General features: G+C 42.1%; 1 protein-coding gene across 4 annotated transcripts in view; it reads left to right on the plus strand.

Moving 5' to 3' along the window:
• The window catches only part of HEG1 (heart development protein with EGF like domains 1), an 84297-nt gene that overhangs the window by 1262 nt on the left and 57794 nt on the right, over window positions 1–25241 (plus strand). The window lies entirely within an intron of this gene.

Raw genomic sequence — 25241 nt, forward strand, 5'->3', positions numbered from 1 at the left:
GAGGGTGCACAGACAACAGCAGCTGCTGCAGAATGTTCTGCTTCATCTTCCCACCCGTCCGTGCACCGGTGCAGCATATTTTGTCCCATTTTGGACTGGGGATTCCTTGCAGGTTGTCCAAAGGAACGGCTACAGAGCTGTCCCCGTCTTCCCCTTCCTTCGCCACTTTCCCCACAATAGAAAGTCTCTCCCTCCTTCCCTCCCTCTCCTTGTCCCCCTCCCTCTTGCTCCCTCTCCCTCCCTCCCTCTCTCTCTCTCTCCCCCATCCCTCCCTCTCCCTCCCTTTCTCTGTCCTTTCTTTCGCAGCCAGTTTCCCCACAATAGAAAGTCAGTCTCTCTCTCCCTTCTGTCTCCCTTTCCCTCCCTCTCCCCTCCCTCTCCCTCTCTCTCCTCCCTCCCTCCCTCCTCTCCCTCTCTCTTTCCCTTCCTCCCCCTCTCTATTCCCTCTCCTTCTCTTTCTCCCTATCCCTCCCTCTCTCTCCCCTCCCTCTTGCTCCTCTCCCTCCCTCTCCCTGTCCCTCCCTCCCTCTCCTTGTCCCCTCCCTCTTGCTCCCTCTCCCTCCCTCCCTCCCTCTCTCTCCCCCTCCCTCCCTCTCCCTCCCTTCTCTGTCCTTTCCTTCGCAGCCAGTTTCCCCACAATAGAAAGTCAGTCTCTCTCTCCCCTTCTGTCTCCCTTTCCCTCCCTCTCCCCCCCCCCCTCCCTCTCCCTCTCTCTCCCCCCTCCCTCCCTCTCCTCTCTCCTCCCCTTCCTACCTCCCTCTCTGTTCCTCTCTCCTTCTCTTTCTCCCTATCCCTCCCTCTCTCCTCCCCCTCCCTCTTGCTCCCTCTCCCTCCCTCTCCTTGTCCCTCCCTCCCTCTTGCCCCCTCCCTCTCCCTCCCCTCCCTCCCTCTCTCTCTCCCCCCATCCCTCCCTCTCGCTCCCTTTCTCTGTCCTTTCCTTTGCCACCAGTTTCCCCACAATAGAAAGTCAGTCTCCCTCTCCCCTTCTGTCTGCCTTTCCCTCCCTCCCCCTCTCCCCCTCCCTCCCCCCTCTGTTCCTCTCTCCTTCTCTTTCTCCCCCCTCCCTCCTCCTCTCTCCTCCCTCCTTCCCTCCCTGTCTCTCTCCCTCCGCCCTCCCAACCCCCTAGTCCGTCCCAGCAAGGCTTCTGCTTAGAAGAAAGCTGACAATATTAAGGACATCTTCACTGATTGTACACACACACACACACACACACACACACACACACTTGTAAATAGAGTTTAATCACACATTTGAAATATTAAATCTCCCTCTCCAGTAGGTCTTAGGAAGGAAGCCAATGTAAAGGGGGTTTTCCTCTGAGAGATTACTGGGAAGAGGTCACTTTCTTAGCACCAATTGTCTTCTGCAAAGTATTAAGAGAGGAGCATAGGTAGGATGGGGGAGGGCGACTAAGTCTAGATTAGTGGCATTATGCGCTTGGCAAAATGGTTTGAGGGGATTTGTTTACAGGATCTGAAGAGTCAGTCCGCTGACAGATTCCCAGGAAGGGCCGTGCAGTAGAAACTGATTTTAGTTTGGTTAATAAGCTGTGGTTAATTAGGATCATGTAATCAAAACAAGCCGGCTTGTTCATGTTACTATTACATCAAACAAATCATTTTGTTTCCAGTAAAATAGTCACTTTCCATATGGCTTAAAGAGGCAAGGTGGTGTTTGTTTATTTTAAGAATTTCTAGATGTGTTTTTGATAGATGATTAGATAATATTCAGTGTATGAACATTCTTGGGGAGAATATGCCCAACACTGTTGCTAATGTGAGATCTAAAGAACTAAATCTACTCTCATACAGCAACTTACTCAAGTTTACTTATACCCTTCACTTGGAGAAAATGCCACGGTACCTGGTAAAGCTTTGCTTCTGAGTAAATCTGCCTAAAATTTTCTAGGAATTTTTTTTCTATCACTGAATTAGAGCGGTCCCTCCCTCTCTCTCCCTCCCTCCGTCTCTCTCTTCTCTCTCTCTTTCTCTCTCTCTCTCTCTCTCTCTCTCTCATTATCTCCCTCTCATCAATGCCTCTGCGGTTAAGTGAATGAAAATTGATGCTGGCAATGACCTGAAAACAATTTTGTTACATATTTTGCATGCCAAAATGCGAATTTATAAACTATTGGAACAGCTTTATTCATTATTGTTTCAATCATTATATCTTTATAATAACCAAAGTATCTTCAACAAAAGTGCTTTTTTAAGGATTTGTGATATACAAATATACCAAAATATGGCAAGCAAATAAAAGTTTCATTTCCAGATTCTTGCTCTGCACTGAAACAGAGCCAAACCAGAGGGATGTATCATGAAAAACAAAAACTAAGGAAATGCCCATTTTGGCAGAGCAAGCTTTGTAGTTGGAACCTCTGGATTTCCACTACAGTCCTATATTGGCTGAGCTCAGATAATGTTCTGCTGAATTGCAATAGGTGAGGCATATTTGGTAGGCATCAATAGATTTGACTGAGGGAGTCAAATCCAATCAATTAAGTGAGACTTACTTCTGACTAATTCTTTGGGTTTCAAGCTAAAATCAGCAGACAAGTGTGCACTAGAAGAAGGCTATGAAATCAATTAATTTTTATTTTCTTTAATTTTGCCAAGATTATGGCTCTGAAATCATGATTTCTCTGTATGTAGTAAATTATCTCTAATTCAGTACCAAAAATTACCTAAATGTAGAAAGAGCAGAAAGGTAGCATGTGATTTGGCTAGAAAAGGATACTGTATTTCTCTGTGATGCAGGATGGGACCAATGGATAGATTTGAGGACACTTAATTTGAATTTTGCTCAAATTTGCATATCGTCAATTTGAATAACAGTGATTTTTAAAAGAAAATTTATAAGTTTGTAGCACAAGCTAACTCCACTCACAGCCCTCCCCTCTTCTACTCACCTTTACATATTAGGAATGTAGAAAGTGGCAATGATCTCTAGGGGAAGACTGAGTGGAACAATATTAATTTGGAGCTAGTGTAGGACTCCTTATGAAAAATTGGTCCTTAGGTTTCCATTAAATTAATGAAAAAGAGCATCCAGGTCTTTAAGATTGATGCCCTTTAAAAAAATGTTCATGCTTTGAAAAAGTTATATTGGAAAAGCAGCAGCCAACAGAAAGAGAAAGGAAAAAAATAACTGATTACCAAATGTATTATAAGTTTGAATAGAATAGAATAGAATAGAATACTTTTATTGTCATTGCATTCCTACGAATACAATGAAATTTGAAAGCTACTCCAGCACAGTGCCCCAAACACCACATCACAATCACACTACAGAGTATTTAAAAATTAAAATAATTATAATAATAATAGGACTAAATCACAAATGCACTGTTTGATTCAAGACAATTACTGCCTTGGAAACGAAACTGTTTCTCAATCTATTAGTCCTCATTTTAAGACACCTATCACGCCTCCCTAATGGTAACAGTTCGAAATATGAACATCCAGGATGAGAACGGTCTATGGAGATTTTTTAGTGCTCTAGAGAGGAGTCTGGTCTTCGCAATCTCTTCCAAAGAAGAAAGAGAGCAACCGATGATTTTTTGTGCTGCGTTTATAACTCTCTGGAGCATCTTCTTATCCACTGCAGAGCATCCCGCATACCACACCATTACACAGTATGCCAAAATGCTCTCGGTGGTAGACTGGTAAAAAGTAACCAGCAATTTCTCACCCAGACCACTCTTTTTCAGCAACCTCAGAAAGTGCAGGCGCTGTTGGGCCTTCTTTGCAGTGGCCATAGTGTGGACTGACCAAGTAAGGTTGTCGGAAATCTGAGTTCCTAGAAATTTAAAACTATGAACTATGAAAGATAGCGTTCTATCTTAACCACTTAAAATAATATTGGTCAGTATTTCCATTACGTCAAAAACAATTTATAAGCAGAGAGCAAAAGACATGATCTATCAAGCACTCTTAAGATGGGGGTGGCACTATCTTTCCATCACAACAGAATGATCTTCTTTGTTACCCCTGTACCAAATTCAACAAATTCACATTCTTCACACAGAAATAAATTCCATTTTTAATGCATAGAATTGTTCAACATATTTAACTCCATTTGTCTAAACGTTATTAAGAAGTGTATGGACATCATAACAGAATGGGACAACAATGGGACAAGCCTTTACAGTGAAATTCATCTGGTCCTGGAGACTTAAGTTCATTTAAAAAGACTTAAGTTGACTTTTTAAATGAACTTAAGTTCATTTAAAGTTCTCTTGTCTTTCCTTATCTCTCCTAAGCTTCAGTTCCCTTTTTTCCCACTGATATTATAATAAGCAGCTAGTGCACCATTACAGAGTTAAAGTCTCAAGTTAAGAAGTTCTATTCTCATTATAATTCACCATCAACCATCATTCCTTATTTTTACCCCACCATGGGTCTGCATCTTCTTTGTTTTTCTTTTAATTCCCAGTGTATCCCTCCCAAAATAGGTTTTTCTTTTGTTATTTTTATTACATCTTTCAAGCCACAGCACTAACACCTTCTGTCCCTGTCCCTACAGTTTCTGGGCATAACCTTGTGTTTTTCTTTGATTTTGTTTTCCCTATTTTATTTCCTATACTCGTTTGGCTTTTTCCCCACTTCAGCTTGTTAGAAAGCCCTTTGTGTGTCCATATCTTCCTTTTAAATTCCATCATTCCTTGTTGTAAGAATTGTTTGCAATTATGCTGTGAACATCTCAAAGGATTTCTGAATCCTCATGGATACTTTCCTCCTTAAGCCTTTGAAGCTACTGAGTCCAATCTACTTTCCTGTAATTTTAATGAATTTTTAATTCATTAAAATCTTCTGAAGTCCAGTTTGCAGATCTGCCTCTTCTTAGTTCTTCCTTAAGAGAATATCACAAAATCAAGAATAACATCAACACTATCCACCAAGGTTTCAGTCACCTTCACTTCTTCAATTAATTCCATCCTATTGGTTAGGATTGGGGACAAGATACCATATCTTTTGTTTTTCTACTGCCTGCTGACACATGGAGTTATCACCAAGAGAATAGAAAACTATTCTGTCAATAGTTTTGACAGATGCCAGCGAAATGGATTTCTTTCATTATTACTGTTGCATGCCTCTTTCAAAGATTAGTTATTTAACACAGAAAGTTTTAACTGCATCTTCGGCCTGCCAAGTGTCAGCAATAAACTCCCATGGTATCACTTACAAAGATTCTTTCAACAGAATTTCCATGCCTGATTATGACTCTGTTTTATACACTATCTCATCCTTTCTGTGGAGCCTGTTTCTTCTGAATAAGGTTTAACCTTCCAATGCTATGTATCATTCCTCTATTGGGGTGATTATATAATGTAAAATTTTAATGAAAACAAAGGTCAAGATTAGAAAGCTATTGTAACCTTTTTTTTTCTAATTTGTCTTGTGGCCTTTAATGCTAGAAGTACAATTTTGACTAAAAGGACAAACAACTTACTTCCATAATATTGAAAGGATCATATAATAGCTTTTGAATGTAAACACTTGAATTCCATAAAGAAATAATAGTAAAACTACAATTAAGCTGAAAATCAGGAGAATTAAATTCCCCATCACCATATGAAAAATGTAGCTTAGATATAGAAATTCTGGGACTTAGATCATTCCATAAAAACCTTCTTAATAATTTATCAATATGCTTAAAGCATTAATATAGGAATCCATATTAGTACAAATATCTCACCTATACTTTCATATTTTATTCATTTTTCTTCATATAAAAATCATTATTTTTCTTCATTTTTTAATATTAATGAGACCAGCAATTTGAAATACTAATATCCACAAATGAAGATATATTTAAATGCATTCAAACTTTTCATTTTTGAAAATTTCCCTAAGCATATTATAGTCCACAGAAAGAGATTGTTATTAATTGAATAACCTGGGAATCTACTAAAGTATTATACTATATCATTAAATGATCATTTACTGATCTAAACATCCATAATGATCAAGAAGACATATTTCATTTGTCAGGATATAAATACAATTTGTTTCTAAGACTATAATGATTTTTTATATGAAGAAAAATGAATAAAATATGAAGTTAAAAGTTAAAAGGAAACATGGCCAAACATTACTCATTATTTAAGACATGATGGTGGACCAAATGCTCTTATCCTCTATGTGCCACATCTTTCAAGATTAAATATAATGAATTAAATAAAAAAGAACAAAACGTGGTTATATTAGAAGCAACCGTTCTATTGACCAGCAAGGATTGTGTAGATCCAGTTTAGTCTCAGACTTTAGCAGAGTCTTCCAGCTTCTGTACTTTGAGATTTAGAAATGAATGAATGGGTCATGCCACAGTTGTTAAGGGAATCACTTCAGTTGTTAAGTTAGTAACAACACGGTTGTTCAGGGAATCTGGCTTCTCCATTGACTTTGCTTGCCAGAAGGTCACAAAAAGTGATCCCCTGACCTGGGACACAAAACTGTCATAAATAAATGCCACTTGCCAAGTGTCCAAATTTTGATCATGTGATCGTAGGGATGCTGCAGCAGTTATTATAAGTCATTTTTTTTTTTTTTTTGGAAAAATACTTTATTAGTTTTACCTTTAAAAGAACAACACAACTACAAGTTATGTACAACAAAAAGACAAACAGGCCTTAGCATAGGCCAAGAGGGAAAGAGAGGAAAGCCTAAGAGAGGAAAAAGGGAAGAGTAAGGGAGGGGAAGGGTAGAGTAGGGAAAACAGTTAAAATAAAACCATATTTTGTGACTGTCTGTAAGATCCTTTCTTCTTCAAAAATATTGTCGGCGGTGCTTTTCTTTATCTCTGCTTCGGAGGCCCTCGGCCATAATTTTCCTGGAGGTGATCTATCTTTGGTTTAGCCAATTATACAAAGGATTCCAATTGTTGTAATAGGATGAGGATTCTTTATTTTTTAATGCTTGGGTTAGTTTGTCCATTTCGGCGCATTGTAAAATTTTCTGAATAACCATATGTTCAGTGGGAATGGAAGGTAATTTCCAGCACTGGGCGAATGCCAGTCTGGCTGCGGTTAAGATATGAATTACAATATACTTTGATTTTTTTGGTATTTGTTTATCGAAAATTATAAGTCATCTTTTTTCAATACCGTTGTAACTATGATCAGTCACTAAACAAACTTTTGTAAGTTGAGGACTTCCTGTATTCTAGTTTGCTCAGCCAATAAAAGATGAAACAATATGTGAGGCTAGCAGAGTTTGAAGAATTCCTGGTTAGGATGTGCAATCAAAAACATCAAAAACGCTAGGATTGAACTGAGAATACCAGGAGGATGAATTGGTACTCTTCACCTCCCCAATTACCACTGCTCCCTCCACCACTGTCTCACACACTCCCATACCTCAGAAAGAAAAAGTCATTGCCATCAAGTACTTCTTCACTCACCTTTGCCAAATCCTAAGAATTGAGGCCTTTGAACTCTGGTGCTGGAGAAGACTCCTGCGAGTCCCTTGGACTTCAAGGCGATCAAACCGATCAGTCCTAGAGATCAACCCTGACTGCTCTTTAGAAGGTCAGATCCTGAAGATGAAACTCAAATACTTTGGCCACCTAATGAGAAGGAAGGACTCACTGGAGAAGAGCCTAATGCTGGGAAAGATTGGGGGCAATAGAAGAAGGGGACGACAGAGAATGAGGTGGCTGGATGGAATCATTGAAGCAGTTGGTGTAAGCTTAAATGGACTCCGGGGGATGGTAGAGGACAAGAAGGCCTGGAGGAACGTTGTTTATGGGGTTGCGATGGGTTGGACACAATTTTGCAACTAACAACAACAACGTTATATATAGGAAGAGGGAAAGACTTGAGGGGAGAGATTGCTTACAATTGTTTTCTCACCTGTTGTGTCTCTCTGTTCCACATGAGAGACACATAGCAGAAGGAACAGGAACCAAGGCATATTGGTCAGGAGTGGCCTTCTGGATGGGGCACAGCTGATCCCACCCATATGGCCACCGATTTATGCCTGCCTAGCAACATTGTAGTATTGTGGCGAGCTAAAGCTCACTGGCTCTTCTTTTTAAGGATTAGTCCAATGGTTCTTAAGCCAATTACCCCTTTCAGCAGTCTCGAATAATGTCATTACCTCCACACACACACAAAAAAACAGACTCCATTGTTTTACAGAAGTGTCTCACCAGCAACAGTCTCACACTGGAACCTCAAGTCACAAACAAGTAATTACAAATTGTTTCATTTCTCCAGGATATGCCCAATTTACTCTTTTGGAGATAATTACCTCCAATTTAAGAACCACCGGACTCGTCTCTATCACAAAAATGATCACACAGGCTCAACAAATTGTGTTTAATCTTTATGGAGTAATGTTGCATTAGCAGAATAAGAAATTAACGAATCTGGTTTCTGATGCCTCTAAGGATGGTAATGTTTATATTTTTTAGTAACGATTTGTGGTTTCTCTCTGGGTTTGTACATTTTTTTTATTTGTATTGAATCTTACCATCTAGAGCAGGGGTGTCAAACTCACATAGTCACAGCAATGTCACATGACGTATCGGGACTTTTCTCCCCTTCGCTAAACGGAGCGTGGGCATGGCCAGTGTATGATGCATCTGGCTCACGGGCCGTGAGTTTGACAGCCCTGATCTAGAGTAATGTCATCACTTTCCATAAGCTTTATCTTTCCTTCCTTTGGAGAATTTTACCTTGGGTGTTTTTTGTGATATACCATACATGTGACTTGTTCATTATTTATATACTTGACCACCTCTTCTTGAAGAAAGGATGTGAGCATTAAATGCAGCAGAGTTTTCTGCCTGTAATCAGAACAGAGCAAAAGTTAGAGGATGCTGGAGTTGTGACCCATTAAATATATAGTTGTTTACAACTACAGGTTGTGGAATGGAGCAGATCCTCAAGCAAAGACCTGTGGATAGACAAATTGTATGAAAATGCAAACAAAACGATCCTGGCATGTATGATTGCAACTGAAATGCCCTATCGCTGTATCATCCTCTTATCTGACACAAGTCCTAGCTAGACATTCTTGTTGGAATGTCTGATTTAGCCATTCAGGCTGAAATTAGAATTAGAGTCCCTTAACAAGGAGAAAAACTTTCCCACCCAAAAGGGAAATGGGAGGCTGTAGTCTTGAGGCAGTCAGCCCAAGAAATAATATAATCCTAGAAGAATGCATCTCCCGTGAGGAAGTTCTCAAGCTGTAGCATTCCACTTCGACATTAAAATAGCTGTTGCTTCTCTGGCTGCCATCTGTCTTCAGATCCAGGCTTCTGAAATGTCATGGGGCTTGCTTGCTCAGTATTAAAACAGAAGACAAAGCCTTGTTGTAAATGTCCAAGTCCAAGTTTTGTCAGGTGAGAGTGTAAGAACCTTTCATGTCCTGCAGTTTATAATTGGAATTTGTTTCATAGAGAATGTATTATTTTAAGGTGGATACTCACATGTCCCAAACAACATCCATTTCAACCACACAAGCCTAGCTCTAGTTTTTCTGGGGCACCTTGGATCTCAGTCCTTTGGCCACCTGAATCAGAGGAGTTTTTGATCTTCACTTTGATCAGTTGTTCAAATCCTGGCTGTGATATTGCTCCAAAAGCAGCAAGCATAAGTAACAGCGCTTGAAGCAGCTGTTCAAGCAAGCAGAAGCAACAGCGAAGCCCTTCTCCTCAATGTCATAGTTCATCATCTGTGAGTTATTTTACCATTGGGGCAGAAAATCCCAGAAACACTTTTTTTCTGCACAAGAGTCATAATGCATGGATGTTTTAATTTGGCGCTTTAATTAGTGGGCTTGATTTTACAGCATTTTTTTGGTGGCGGTTGTGAAGAGGATTTAACCCGGTTGAGCAAATCCGTGGTTGCTTAGTAAATACCAATGGTTCAAACACACTCTTCTAAGCATATGCTTTTTCCTGGAAATTCTTTGACAAAAAAAAAAATGCAAATTCTGTTCATGTGACTGTGAGATGCTGCAATTGGTAAATAAGGCAAACTGATTGCCAATATCTCAGACATGGTCACATAAGCATGGGGGGGGGGGGCACCACAACATTTTAACACGATTATAAAGTACCTATTCTGGGCTTGTCGTAATTTTGAGCAACTGGTCTTTAAGCAACTGGTCAAGGACTACCTGTATGACCTATCAAGCCGTTGATGATTCTTAGAGACAACATACTGTAGATAGTTATTCTCCATGATATGATGGTTCAAGTCTTTCAAGAATGTGCTTATCACCACTCTAACTAAATCCATGCATATTGCTGATTCCAGACATTGCTGATCCCCAGATATTTTGGTTTCCCCCCACCCACAATCCAAGAAGGCTCCTCGGTGAGTCTTTTTGGGATGTGTAAATTTAGTCTACCCAGGGATAGAACTGTCATGGTATGATGGTATGACATTTTGAACCTTTTGTTTGGTATTCTATAAGCTGTTTAGCGCCATCAGGAATTGGCTGCATGGAAACCTAAGTAAATAAATAAAATCAACCTAGAGTTTTAATTCAAGACACAAATGACCAAGCTCAAATTATACTTCTGTGGACACAATATACAAATCTTTAGAGAAGACTCTAATGCTGGGAAAGATGGAATGAGACAGAGACTGAGTCTCTTCTTGCCCATTCACACCTGCATAGTTCTAGGCCCTGGGCTAGGATATTGACCGTGTTGGTTGGCCAGCCCAAGGGTTGAGATGTATATCTGGATATCATCAGCATACTAATAATATATGGCTGATCTTTGAGGTAGACCAGACTAGGAAATCAAAATGCTGCAGGCTAATACATTATTATTTTTATTATAAGATTATAGTAACAACATCTGAAAAGTCTGTATATGCTTCCCTGCTCTCTATCTTCCCTGCTCTCTATCTTCCCTGCTCTCTATCTCAGGGGAGACATGATAGCGGTCGTCCAATATTTGAGGGGCTGCCACAGGGAGGAAGGGGTCAAGCTATTTTCTAAAGCGCCTGTAGGCCAGACAAGGAATAATGGATGGAAACTGAACAAGGAGAAATTTAACCTGGAAACAAGGAGAAACTTTCTGACAGTGAGAACAATCAACCAATGGAACAGCTTGCTCTTGGAAGTTGTGGGAGCACCATCACTTGAGACTTTCAAGAAGAGATTGGACTGCCATTTGTCAGAAATGGTGTAGGATCTCCTGCTTGGGCGGGGGGTTGGACTAGATGACCTATAAAGTCCCTTCCAACTCTGATTATCTGTTATCTGTTAGAACTAGAAATTTGTCTGAGATGCTTTCTTGGGTTATAATTCTGTTCTGGATTTAGATTTCGTTCATTTGGCCACTGCCTTGGTAGCCATTCTTCCTCCTGACTCTCCAGATCATTTCTTAACATACCCATTAAAATATGTGACTACAAACTGATAGATGACCTCGCTCACTGGTTCATGTAGCAGGGAATGAGCATCAAACCTTGCACTACTTCCAAAGTAAGGAGCGAGGGCCATGATATATCCCCACTTGTCAACATAGATTGAAACTACTCATAGAAAAGAGCCAACCACACAAAATGGTACATCCCATCTCCAGACCCCAATGCCAGTCCTAAGGCATATCATGGTTGAGAGTGTTAAAAGCCACTGAGATATCTAGGAGCACCAAGGTAGATGCATCGTTCCAGTCCAGACTATGGCACAAATCATCAACAAACATGCTCAATGATGTCTCTGTACTAAACCCTGGCCTGAAATCTGATTGAAATGGGTCCAGATAATCTGCTTTCTTCAGCTTCTCTAGAGCTGAAGCCCAATGGTCTTCTTCATTGCCTTTCCTTAGCCTCTTTCAATGCCAAAGGGATCACCACCTTACTCTAGGAAGGTGACACCACTACATGGCCCAGCCACAGATCACTGTGTCCAAGGCCACCAAGGATCTAATAGCCTGCCTTCCCTTTGTCTATCATCATGTTTCCAGATTGGCCTCTCATCTTCCCCCATCCCTCTCTGATCCCTCGCTCGCCTCTGACAGGCCAAGAGGTTCTTTCACCCCTCTCATCCACCACTTATCCAAGAAATAAATTTACTAGAAACAACACAGACATGCAACCACACACACAGACCTTTCCCCAGGCCCACATAGCAACCCTTTCCCTTGGCTGCACCTGTGCTCATGCACTTGCCAGCCCGAAGGTGAAGGACAGGCTATTGTGGAAAGCTTCATCACACACCCTGCCAACCCCAACCCCCCCCCCACCACAACCTGCCCAGTAGAATGAGAACCGTATTATAAGGTGCCTTTAAAATTTCATCGTTTTTTTGTTCCCAGCTTAAATGGCTAAATTCTGGTCCTTGGTGATACAATCTCTTCATTTATCCAGTGTGGGATGTGATATGGAGCTAAATTGGCAAACAACAAAGGGTCTTTTCAGCCACTGATTTGAAAAGCAGCAACATGATCTCAGCTTGGAATAGCTGTGAAGAAAAATGGGAAATGTAAACTAGTAAAGAGGTGAATGATTAAAAGCCGTTTTTTTTTAATTGTACATTTTTCCCCCAGTGGAATGTAGCAGCTGAAACTGATACTTTTTCATAGTTATTGACTTCCATTCAGTTATGCGTCAAAGCTCATGTTCATGATCTCCGAGGTCTTTTTCAGGAATTAAATAAAAATCTTTATTACAGTCATAGACCAGCCTAGAAGTAATTTAAATTAATATCTATGGGTTAGATATTATGACTTCTGTAAAAGAAACCTAGAAACTAGATACTCTTCACATCTGGATAAGTAAGTAGAATGTGTCAGTTGACTGGGGTTAGGTCCCTGTTTTCCAATCTTGACAACTTCCTGATATAGAGATGTCACTTCCCCAAATTCCTTAACTGGGAATTATGGGAGCCAAACTTTCCATACATCTCAGTCCAACTCCCTTCACAGGATCGTTGTTGTGGAGAAAATAGGAGGAGGAAGATGTGTTAGATATGGACTGTTTGTAAAAATAAAAAATAAGATAAATAAACTAAAATATGGAAATAGTGGGAAATACTGGCTTAGAAGTCCCCATAACACGATTGAATATGTGACCCTACAAGGCCTGTTTAAAGCTAAATTTAAAATTACACAGGTTAGTTGACTTGCACCAACCCAATCAAAATTATTGTGCGAATAGATCCTGTGCTTGTTGATATCAACAAAGCATCAAGTTATTTATCTTAGGATACATATTATGTATAAACAAAGAGTTATTGGTGGAAAATATCAGGGGATATTGGGAGTCAGGTTAGCTTATTGTTCTGCTTAAAAAGTCTGATAAATATGCACATTATAAATAAACCACCAAACAATCCCAGAAGCTTGTGGTTCCCAGAAGTTTCTGGGATTGTAGATAAATAGATAGAATTCTTTCTTGGCCAAGTGTGTTTGGACACACAAGGAATTTGTCTTGGTGTAAATGCTCTCAGTGTACATAAAAGAAAAGATACATTCGTCAAGAATCATAAGGTACAACACTTAATAATAGTCATAGGTACACTAAGCAATACAGTACACTAGTATTATCACTGTATTAATACAATACACTTGTATAAGCTTGGTGTAGTGATGAAGGAACCAGGCTAGAAACCTGTAGACCGTGAGTTCTAGTGTTGCCTTACTAATAAAACCAACTGGGTGATCCTGAGCCGGTCACTTTCCCTCAGCCCCAGGAAGAAAACAGTGCATGACTTCTGTAAAAGAAACTAATGATAACTTTCCATTGCTTTGGAGAGAAAATACCAAACAAGTGCTGGACGGCTCTCTTGGCTTGAAATTCTTCCATCTGTGTTCCCAACACATCTGGAATATGCCTGGGTGGGGACAACTGCCTTAGTTTTTGTTTTTAAGCTTCTGTTCATTGTAATGGTAGGTTTGCTTTGTTTTTTTTTTTCTGGGCTGTCGTATTGATATATTATTAACTAGTCTGCATATCAGTTCATGGGAGAAAAGCAGTACCATAAAATAAATATACAAGCTTTTAAAATAAACGTAAGAAGAAACGAACACAAGCACAGATCCACAATCTTTGGAGGAAGTGGTTATCTTCAAAGCAGACGAGGACCAATAATGACGCACATGGGGAAAAGGTGGCGCTTGGCAGGAGGACAGCAGAACTTTTGGAAGGCCAAGGGTGGGTATGTCAAAGGGGAAGAGGGATTCCTGGCAGAATCAGGAATGTGTGGATTATTGGGGGACAAGGCTTTGCAGAACGCAACTCTGTTCTAGTCCTCCAACTGCACTTGGAGTGAAGTGATACCCCTGCTCCAGCCAAAACAACTTGGTTTTTTGGGGACGACGAGTGGCAGTAAAACCAGGATTTGAGTATGTCTAGTCAGGGGTGTCAGACTCAAGGCCCGTGGGCCAGATCCGGCCCAAAGGGTTCTTAGATCTGGACCACGGGGCTGCCCTGAAAACAGCGAAGGACCGGCCCACAGTGCCTCTGTCAGCAAAAATGGAGCTCAGGAGGGCTGCAGGTGGCTCTCCCGAGCTCTGTTTTTGCTGGTCGTTGCAGCTGAAAACGGAGTTCAGGAGCCTGTGTTCGCTGGCAGAGCACTCAGGCCACCCTTGACATGAGTGACATCAAGCTGGCCACACCCATCCTGGCCCCCTGAAGACAAACACAACCCTAATATGGCCCTCAATGAAATGAAAGTTTGACACCCCTGATCTAGTCTAATGAAAAGAAGGACTAGAGGTGGCGTGCTAAGAGCTTCCCAATATCTAAGGGGCTGCCAATAGGCCCAACCTATTATCCAAATCACCTGAAGCAAGGGATGGAGAGAAGTAACCTAGAACTAAGGAGAAAATTCCTGACAGAACAATTAATCAGTAGAATAGCTTGCTCCAGAAGTTGTGGGATGCTCCATCACTGGAGGTTTTTAAGAAGAATTTGAACAGCCATTAGTCCAGAATGCTACAGGGTCTCCTGTCCCCAACCCCTGGGTCAGGCCTACTACCAGGCCGTGGCCTATTGCACAAGTTGAGCTGCGTGCTCATGTGTGTGCACACCGGCCCATCACTCGCATACCCAGTTCCCCTCTTCCCCCCTCCATGCTGGACCGCCAAGCTGCAAAGCTTGGGGACCGCTGGATTAGAAAACCTCCAAGGTCCCTTCCAACTCTGTTATTCTTAAACCACAGGGGATTTTTAGCCCTCTGCTATCTACTGCCTGCTGGCCCTGTCATGCTAGCATTCAGGACTGAAACAGAACCAGTGGTGGTGTTCGACTGGTTCGGCCCGGTTCTGGCGAGCCGGTAGCAGCGGTAAGCAGCAGAGACTGAAACGATTCTCTCCGCTACTCTGCTGTTGGGTCCACCTGCCCGCCAAGCGTGCCCACCAAGCCATGCCCACCGAACCGGTGGCAAAAATATTTGAATCCCACCATTGAACAGAACCCTTGGGGTTTTTGATTAGCACAGGAAGAGCCTGTCCTAAATGTGACTCTCTTTTCCCTTGCCCCTTATGCCAGGTGACAGGAAGGTTCATGGCAAGGAGGAGAGGTGGAAATAATATGATGCTGACTATCAAAGGCATCTTCCAGCTGAAGCAGCTGTATCCTATGGAGGTGGTGTGCTGGAAAGATGAGGGTGATGGTGGCATGTGATTTTCCTTACAGGTGATCTTTGAAATTGATTTCACAGAGCGCAGGCAAGTTTTCCAGCTGGGCTGTGAAATATGCCCATTGCTGTCAATGCTCATTTGAAAGGAAAGTTGCAGTAAAAATGGTACCGGGAAACACAGCCTTCAAAACGCCAGAAGAAGGAAAGTGAAAACATTAGTAGTTATATTGTGTAGATGGCATAATGTGCAGTGCAAGGACAGTCCAGAAAAGTTTGAAGCTCCTGAAGATTGATAGGCAATCAGTGAGAATTGCGCTTTGTGAGAACAGGAGAACAGTCTTGAGCAATGCCTGGATACAGTGTGGGCAATTCTTCTGACCTGAGTTTCTTAACAGCAATAGCACTTAGACTTATATACTGTGCTTCACAGTGCTTTACAGCCTTCTCTAAGCAGTTTACAGAGTCAGCATATTGCCCTAAGGAGGAGAATCAAAGGAAGACAATAGAAGAGATAAATATGTGATATTCTGTCTTGTGCTTTAAAGTTAAATGGCTTTTCAGATGCTTAATAAGTGGAATAAGGGCACTATTAAAGTTTAAAGTGCAGGACTGGGATCTGAAGAGTGTTTTTTGCTCTGCTTTTGACTTTCTGGTTAAAATAACCTCTTGTAAAGTCAGCAAAAACCTGTTGACCATCAGCTTCTCTGTGGCCAAACTTTAACAACCTCTGGATCTCAAACTGGGGAAATAAGATTGAAGTTGTGCAGATTTTAATCGAGCAAGTGTAATGAGTGTGAATCCAACATACTCCTTGCTCCTACCGTAATTGTATTGAATTACAATTCCCATTAGTCCCACTCAGCATGGCCAGTAATATCTGGAGTGCATTAAACTGGGAAAACTGCATTATTTTTTAGATCTTCAGTAGAAGTAGAAATCAGATCTTACTGGAGAGCAGCCTCAAAGATTGGGTGACTTGCCATGTTTTGTGACAAAGCCGTTAATTCCTTCCCTTTCTTTTTCTGTTCTCAGCTCATGCTGCAGAACATGAGAGAAAGGATGAAGGAGAATTCTTTCAGATTAATCAGCGTCCAATCCAAGATACTGCCTGTCCTATAGAAGCCTACGCTCCATCCGTAGGACATTAATTAATTACTTAATGCCAATATGCTTCAGCCTATCTCTCTGCACCAGTCATGCTTTCTGTATATATCATTGTGTGTAACAAGTCAAAGCTATGAAGCCACCAAGTTATCACTTTTTAAATTAAAGGCTCCACCAAAATCTGTGAAAGTGTTTTGATAATTGTGTGCTTTCTGTAACCCCTCTCTCTCAAACTATGCTTGAGAACAGTGGTGGGATTCAAATTTTTTACTACCGGTTCTGTGGACGTGGCTTGGTGGGCATGGGGTGGCTTGGTGGGCGTGGCAGGAGAAAGTTACTGCAAAATCCCATTCCCTCCCCACCCCACTAACCTGCTTTCCAGCTTCGTTCTCCTGTGCAGGGCAACAAAAGAAAACTCAGCCGATCAGCTGGGACTCGGGAGGCAGAGAATAGATGGGGGTGGGGCCAGTCAGAGGTGGCATTGGCCGATTCTCCGAACTACTCAAAATTTCCGCTACCTGCTGAATACCACCTCTGCTTAAGAGTGCAATAGAAACTGAAGCAGGGGAAGAAGGGGATGTTGACTTCTAAGTAAAATGTATTCTCTGGAATGAAGATAAAGATATATGTCCCAAGATAATGTTGAAGGATCCAATCTGAGTCGGTCACCAGGACCAAAGCATTGGTGATATTCTACTAATTCGGCCCAGTTCAGCCAAATCGGTAGCTCCAAGGATCATCTGGGAGAGAACCTGTTCGCTCCAACGATCAGCTGCTGGGCCCGCCTGCCTGCCCTGGCTCTATACTGACCTTTATTTCCTGCTTCGTGCGGCACAGTGGATTTCCCGTGCGTCGGCTGTTGAACACAAGGGAGAGTGCAGGATTGCAGGAGAAGATCAGTAGGAAATCCTCTGCAAAACGCACCCACCAAGCCATGCCCACTGAACCATAACAATTGGAGACCCACCACTGGACCAAAGGTTTAGTCTTCCAAGCTTTCGGGCTGGAGCCTGTCATCAGGGAACTTCTCTCAAGAGTGGGAGAGGAGAGAAGAGATGTGGTTCCCTGATGATGGAACCACAAAGGCTTGGTAGAATAATCCTTGAGTCCCAGTGACTGACTCAGATTGGATCCTGCAAAATATGTTCTTTTTAGATGATAAGAAATGGAAATCATTGTAAAACCCCTTTCAATATTGCCATTGACTCTCATCCTCCAAGATAACCAAGTTCTTCAACTTACTTCCCAGTTCTGTGACAAGAAAAATAAAAGAATTAAAATACAAACCAATGCTTTACACGCCCAGGTCTTCCTGTAGCAGAGCAGTAAAAAAAAAAAAAAATCAAACAGAACGCTTGCCCATTTCCTCCTTGCTAGGATGGCTCCTTTGACAAGCCATCATTCTCCTTGCAGGCCAAGCTGTGGCAGTCAAGGCTGAAGAGTCTGTTGGCAGAGTGAGAAAAGGGTTCCTTCCAGGCCCACAAAGTCTACTGGGGTCCACCACTGGAGAAAGAGGATTAGTTCAGGGAGAAAAACGAGCAGATGCTTTTGAATTGCTGCACAGGCCTCCTTGGACCAACTTGGCCATCAAACTTTGTTACCATATTGTCAGTGAGGGGAGACATTTATTTCCCTAGTTTGAAATGCGTTTGTATGCTTTCTAATCTGTATTTCATTTTCTTATTGTAAAATTCTCTGGAAGGGTGGAGATAGTGAGGCTGGGATGGGAAAGAAACAGAGGTGCCATTCAGCAGGTTCTGACCAGTTCTGGAGAACCGGTAGTGGAAATTTTGAGTAGTTTGGAAAACTGGCAAATTCCACCTCTGACTGGTCCCAGCCCCATCTATTCTCTGCCTCCCAAGTCCCAGCTGATCGGCTGGGTCTTCTTTTGTTGCCCTGCACAGGAGAACGGAGCTGGAAAGCAGGTTAGTGGGGTGGGGAGGGAATGGGATTTTGGAGTAATCTTCCCCCTGGAGTGGGAGGGAGTGGGGATTTGCAGTATCCTTCCTCTGCCATGCCCACCAAACCACTCCACACCCACCAAGCCATGCCCACAGAACTGGTAGTAAAAAAAAAAATGAATCCCACCACTGGAAAGAAAATGAAGTATTCTGGACAATGGTATGATTACCCAAGACCCTGAATAGGAACACCTCAGTTTGCTCAATTCCTATTTAAATGAGGATCTCACTCTCACCAAGTATGGTAGCACAGAGATCTTTGATCCAAATCAGGAATCTCTTGTCATGCCAAATGTGAGCCCTGAAATACCCAATTTTGGAATAGCTTGGCATGCCATCTGGTTGATCCTGGAGCCTCTCGCCAGAGTTTGCTCCCTGTTATTGTTCAGAACTGTTCTTGTTTAATGACAGTTTTCCTGCCAATCAAAGATTATGAGAATGTAGACATTTCCTGAGCAGACTCTCAGGCTCAGCATAGTATGATATGATTGGAATTTGGATGATAGTGGAAATCTTCATCTATGGAAAATCATTTAGGCTTCCCTGCATGCCTCTGAAAGGCGTCGCCTCATGGCAAAGAACATGTTAGACAGATGTGTACAGGTAGTCCTCAACTTACAACCACAATTGAGCCCAGAATTTCTATTGCTTAGTGAGAAATTAGTTAAGTGAGTTTTGCCCCATTTTATGACTTTCCTTGCCACACTTGTGAAGTTAATCACTGCAGTTGTTAAATTAGTAACACAATTGCTAAGTGAATCTGTCATCCCCAATGATTTTGCTTGTCAGAAAGTCACCCAAAATGATCACATAACCTCGGGAACTGCAACCCTCACAAATATGAAACAGGTGTCAAGCATTCGCATGTAAATCACCTGACCATGGGGATTCTGCAACAGTCATAAGTGTGAAAAGTGGTCCTAAGTCACTTTTTCAAAGTCACTTTTTTCAATGAACGGTCCCTAAATGAACTGTTGTAAGTTGAAGTCTACCTGTATTCCAGTGGTGGGACTCAATTTTTTTTACTACCGGTTCTGTGGGCGTGGCTTGGTGGGCGTGGCAGGGGAAGGATACTGTAAAATCTCTATTCCCTCCCCACTCCTGGGGGAAGATTACTGCAAAATCCCCATTCCCTCCCCACCCCACTAACCTGCTTTCCAGCTCTGTTCTTCTGTGTAGGGCAACAAAAGAAGACCCAGCCAATCATCTGGGACTTGGGAGGCAGTGAATAGATGGAGGCGGGGCCAACCAGAGATGGTATTTACCAGTTGTCTAAACTACTCAAAATTTCTGCTAGTGGTTCTCCAGAACTGGTCAGAACCTGCTGAATCCCACCTCTGCTATATTCTTTTATTGTTATCCCAGTCAGACACAGTACAAATTCGCCTTGCAAGATCACAGGGCATCGGTGTTCTAGTCACTCAGGCCTGAAAGTATTTCTCATTTCAGTCAACCTGTTCCCTGCACACCCAGGGAACTATTTTTAACCTCAATCAATCAGAATAGAGCTGGAAGGGACCTTGGTGGGGGGGCTTCTAGTCTACCCCCCCTGCTCAAGCAGGAGACCCCTATACCAGGGGTGTCAAACTTGATTTCATGGAGGGCTGCATCAAGGTTGTGTTTGACCTCATGTGCTGGGGTGGGCGTGGCGAGGGTTGGTGTGGCCAGCTCGACATCACTCGAGTCAGGGGCGTCTGCAGTGGCCCAAGCTGTCAGCAAAAACGGGCTCCCAAGCTCCATTTTCGGCTGCAATGGCTGCTACTGCCCTCTGCCAGCAAAAACAGAGCCGAAGGGGGAACACTCCCCGAGCTCCATTTTTGCTGGCAGAGGGTGGCAAGAGGCCATCGCAGCCAAATACGGAGCCTGGGAGGGCTGCACACAGGCCTCCCGAGCTCCATTTTGGCTGGCGGAGGCACCACGGGGCGGTCTTTTTGTTTCTAGGGTGGCCCCATGGGCCAGATCTAAGCACCCTCTGAACCAGATTCGGCCCCTGAGCCTCGAGTTTGACACCCCTGCCCTATACCATTTGAGACACATGACTGTCCAGTCTCTTAAAAACCTCCGGTGATGAAGCACCCATCAAAGCACCAACTTATCTGCACCCTCCCTCTGCATACACTTATAGACACACACACACACACACACACACACAGAGAGTTATACTTTCGGCTGGTCTGTGTCGCAGCCAGGATGTCTTTTTTTCTTGCCTTTTTTTATTGTTCCAGTGACCTAGCAACTCTGCACTAGCGGACTCTGACTTCCTCTCCAAGCCGTCTGACAGACTCCAACCAGGCTGCCATCAAGAGAGACCAGGAATTGAGGCTGGGACAAAATAGGGTCTCTCCTTTTCAAGAGCCATTTCCACCCAGCCACACCCACATCATCTCTCTCTCTCTCTCTCTCTCTCTCTCTCTCTCTCTCTCTCCTCTCCCTCCCCTCCCTCTCTCTCTCTCTCCCTCCCTCCCTCTCTCTCTCCCTCTCCTCTTTCTCTCTCTCTCTCTCCTCCCTCCCCCTCTCTTCCTCCCTCTCTCTCTCTCTCTTTCTCACCCCAAATTACCAGTTCTCTCTCTTTTTTTCACCAGGAAGCAAAAGGTTTACAGAAAACTTCCAAAAAGGGATAAATCAGTGGGTAAGACTTCGAACAAATGAGTGAAACTATATTTACCAGTATGAGTATTTTCCCCCTTTACTTTCAGATAGACTTCACTGCTCACTTTGGTCTCTCCAGATATGATATACTGTATAAGGGGTTGCAACTCCCACTCTCAGGGTTCTCAGGCAAACTGAGAATTTGGAGAGACCAGAGAATTCCTGATCAAATTATCTTGAAAGCACTGGTTTGAAAAATACAGCTTGCATCACTCACTCCGCATTCATCCCTTACGTCTTATCCCATATTATAAAGTTAACACTGCAATTGTTTAAATGGGATTTTTGATAGCAAAGCAAGAAAGTTTGAACTGATGTTTCTCTCTGTAGGAACAGCAGATGTGTGGGGGAAGATTTCAGTAGGGACCATAAGGGGGGACAAAATTAAGCCCTTTCCCCAGATGGCAAGAAAATTTGACTCTTTTTCACTCCTTAATTATTTACAAAAGAGTTAAAAGCACAGCTAAATTCGTGGCTGGCTTGGATGATTGTGAGATTGGTATGGAACAAAGAAAGAAGGCATTGATTCAGGTGGGAACATAATACCTCTCTGTCCTTTTAAAACCAAATGAAAGCTGCAAAGAGGCAGTGAAAGATTGACTACCATGGCAGTTTTTAATTTATTCAGTTGGGGATATTCAAAAAGTGACTGGATAAAGCAACAAAATATTGTGATTTATAAACCAAGGTGGAAAGATTATGGAGGTAAAAAAAAATCAGTTGTTATATCAATCGTAATTGGAATTCTTGATGCAATATCAAAAGGATTCACCAAATACTTAGAAATTTTGAATGGCCTGCACTCATCACTACGAATTTTTGCAAAAGACTTTCTTTGTTGGAACACCATACATTTTGTGGTAGTACCTTCATGACTTTTAGGTCCTTGAACAAGGCACGAGTCACTGGAGTCAACCTCCAGTTTGTGACACAGTATTCATTTATGTGACAATACTGACAAGAAATTACATTTATAAAGTTGCCAAATTTTACGAAGACTTGGGGAAGGCAGTGCATAATAAAAATACCAACAAAATGCAGATAATACAAATGGGATATCTCAAATATCCCAAAAGCAAATAAACAATCACACTATCAAACCCCTTCTCCATTCTAGGCCCTGGGGGAAGAATCTGGGTCAAATGAATCGGGGGTGTATGAAAGAGAGAGCATTGTTCTGAGGGGCAAAGTGCTTTGACAAGAGAACATTTACCTTCTGGGTCCTAGCAGATAGTACTGCTTAATAGTGGAGAACATGCCCACTCTACTAGAAGGAATCAGTTGAGCAGAAACTATGGAAGATAAACCAGGGCCTGTAGTAATATACTTGTCATGTAGCAACTCTTCATTCATTCATTAAGACGTGGTAAACTGATTAAGGAGCTGCTCTCTTTTCCTTTCTACAGTGATCAATATTTAGCTTTTAGACCCTCTCATAGTTGTGACTTGTGTGAGACTGTCTAGCTTTTGCGTGTTTTGCATTGCTGGTTTTTCTAGTGTAGAAGACAATATGGATCAGGTATGGAATGGCCTTCCTAGGAAAGACATATCACGCTATAGATGAATATCATTCGGGAAGTATGTTACGGATCTGCAACTACCCTTAATTTAAGTGATGCAGTGTTGCCCACACAAAAATGCCAGGAGTGCTATCCACAGCCTTGTGCCTTTAGTTCAGGAGACCATGATCAAGGAAGTTGCTCTGGCGACGGTTACCATGACTTATGAAAATGGCAGCAGGCCATGTGGCTATATATGTGCCTGTTAGCTTGGTCATAATCAAACCCCTATCAAACCAGCATGGTCTGAGGGTGAGGCTTGGGGGACTTTTTCAATGGAAGGTATTATTGAGTTGGGTTGACCCCTGATGGCTCTTTGAAGAAATGCTCACCATCCTAGCCTCCGCCTCCCAGATGTCCAACTAATTACATTTGGGGGATTTCAAACCTTGAGCTTTATTCTAGTTTGGCAACTACTACAAAATAACTATGTTGTGGTCGTAAGTGTGCAAGCCAGATGTGTGACATGAGACCACATTGGGAAGCTTACATGCAAATAAAAAAAACTTGTATATACCCTGTCTGTCTTTTATTTGGGTTTTGCCCAGTTGAACATGGTGCCGATTTGACAAAAAAAAAGGGGGGGTGGTTTAATTCTATTTCCTGGTTTCTAATGAATACAGTGGATTATTAGCCACATGTTAACAGTCCTATAGAATTGCTTTTCTGCCCTGAAGGGATTTTTTTCCCCCTTCTCAGAGCTGCTTTTTTCAGGGAAAGAACAAGGAAGGAAACTGAAACAGTCCAGATTTAGGACTGAAGTTTTTGTTCGGATAAACTCCCTTGGCTCCCAAACAGCCTCCACCCATAATCATTACATCCGCAGCAATGTTTGAAAAACACAGCCCAGAGACGCTTCCCTAGTAGCTGATAAAGGAGCCCGGCTGACTGTGCCCTCACACCAGTGAGGCAGGGTAGGCTGAGCCCTTTTTGTTATTCTTCTTTCTCAGCCTCAATCTTACTCCTAAAGACTTCCTGAACAGACTCAGGAATGAGGGGGTCGAGATTTCCCTCTAGGACTCTCTCAGGGGCTGAGCCCCGGGATAGATTTTCCAGATTGCAAATGCTCTGGGCAGCGTTCAGGTTTTAATTGTTTTTCTCATGAGATTTTTTTTTTTGTTCTTTTTTTTCCCCAGGTTGAGACAAAGCTTTTCACCGAACCAGATTTATTTTAGTGACACAAAGAACAGCTCAAATGTTTGTTCTAAAGGGTGCCAGTTCACAGAGAAAGTATTTATTTATTAAATTTGTTTGCTGCCCATCTCAGTGCGAGGAGACTGTGGGCGGCTTACAACATTAAAAGGATTCTTTTCAAAGGATCCAATTCAAAGACTCGGGCAACAATTTTACAGCATTGCAGCAAACCTGACACACCCTCTTTTTCAGAATCTAGAAGGGCAGAGAAGTCTGTGCAATGGGGAAGGTGGAAAGTGACTTATCCAAGCCCTCCTCCTTTCCTGCTCTACCCCCCATCCCTGAAGTCTCCTCTTTTAAAGATAGGCACTTAAAGGGTATTTGCATTGATCGCATGGGGCTGAGAAGGTAGGAAGGCGGGGCAGAGGAAATGCCTGTAACTAATAGCTAAATTTGATAATGTAGTTAGGTTTCCTGGTTTTATTTTTGGTCATTGTATAGATTTTATTTAAGACTAACAAGAACTGTTGCTACTGTTCTATTGTAATTCATGCTCCTCTGGGATAGAAACCGTGGGATAGAAATGAAATGGATTTTTAAAAAGGGAAAGAACAAATGCAACAGCCCTCAATGTATTCGAATAGAGACTGGAAAGCATCTATCTTGCCTGGAACGCTGTAATTCGGAATCTTGCAATCAAAAAAAAAAAAAAAAAAGCCAGCTTCAGCAGGCGAATAGCTCTTTACAATTCAGTGATTCTCTGACAGGTTGAGTAATGTGCCTTCTCATTACTCAAAGATGTCTTCCTGTTGGAAATGAGATGTCAATATTTCTTAATTTTTATCTCACATGGCAGACATCTATCTCTTTCAATAGATATTTTTAAGGCCTAAGAGTTTGAGGCTCAGCTGCAGAGCATGCTTTCTCATGTTCCAGGTCACGAAGCAGTTGCCAGTCTAAATATATATTACATATTAAGAATTAAATATGTATCTTTTGACTATAAAATGTGAAGAGCCTTTTGGATTTTTGAAAGAGTATACCATTTCTGAGTTTCTTGAGGGCTATAGATATAACACCCGCTTGTGTGGATGCCTTGTGAGGATCCAGATGATAGAACTTGCCATTGTAATGGTGTCTACCACGCATGTTCTCTCAATGACAAGCATAACACACATCTGAGATATAAAATACATGCCACACAGCTTTTCTATCTTCTTAACATTCTATTTTGTGATCAAATAGTGGACATCTGCGTGGTAATTTAAGTGAGAAACTGGCT

This window comes from Notechis scutatus, chromosome 1, assembly GCF_049901735.1.
Source record: "Notechis scutatus isolate UNSWTSFEM ecotype Mainland chromosome 1, rNotScu1.2, whole genome shotgun sequence".
Classification (NCBI taxonomy): Eukaryota; Metazoa; Chordata; class Lepidosauria; order Squamata; family Elapidae; genus Notechis; species Notechis scutatus.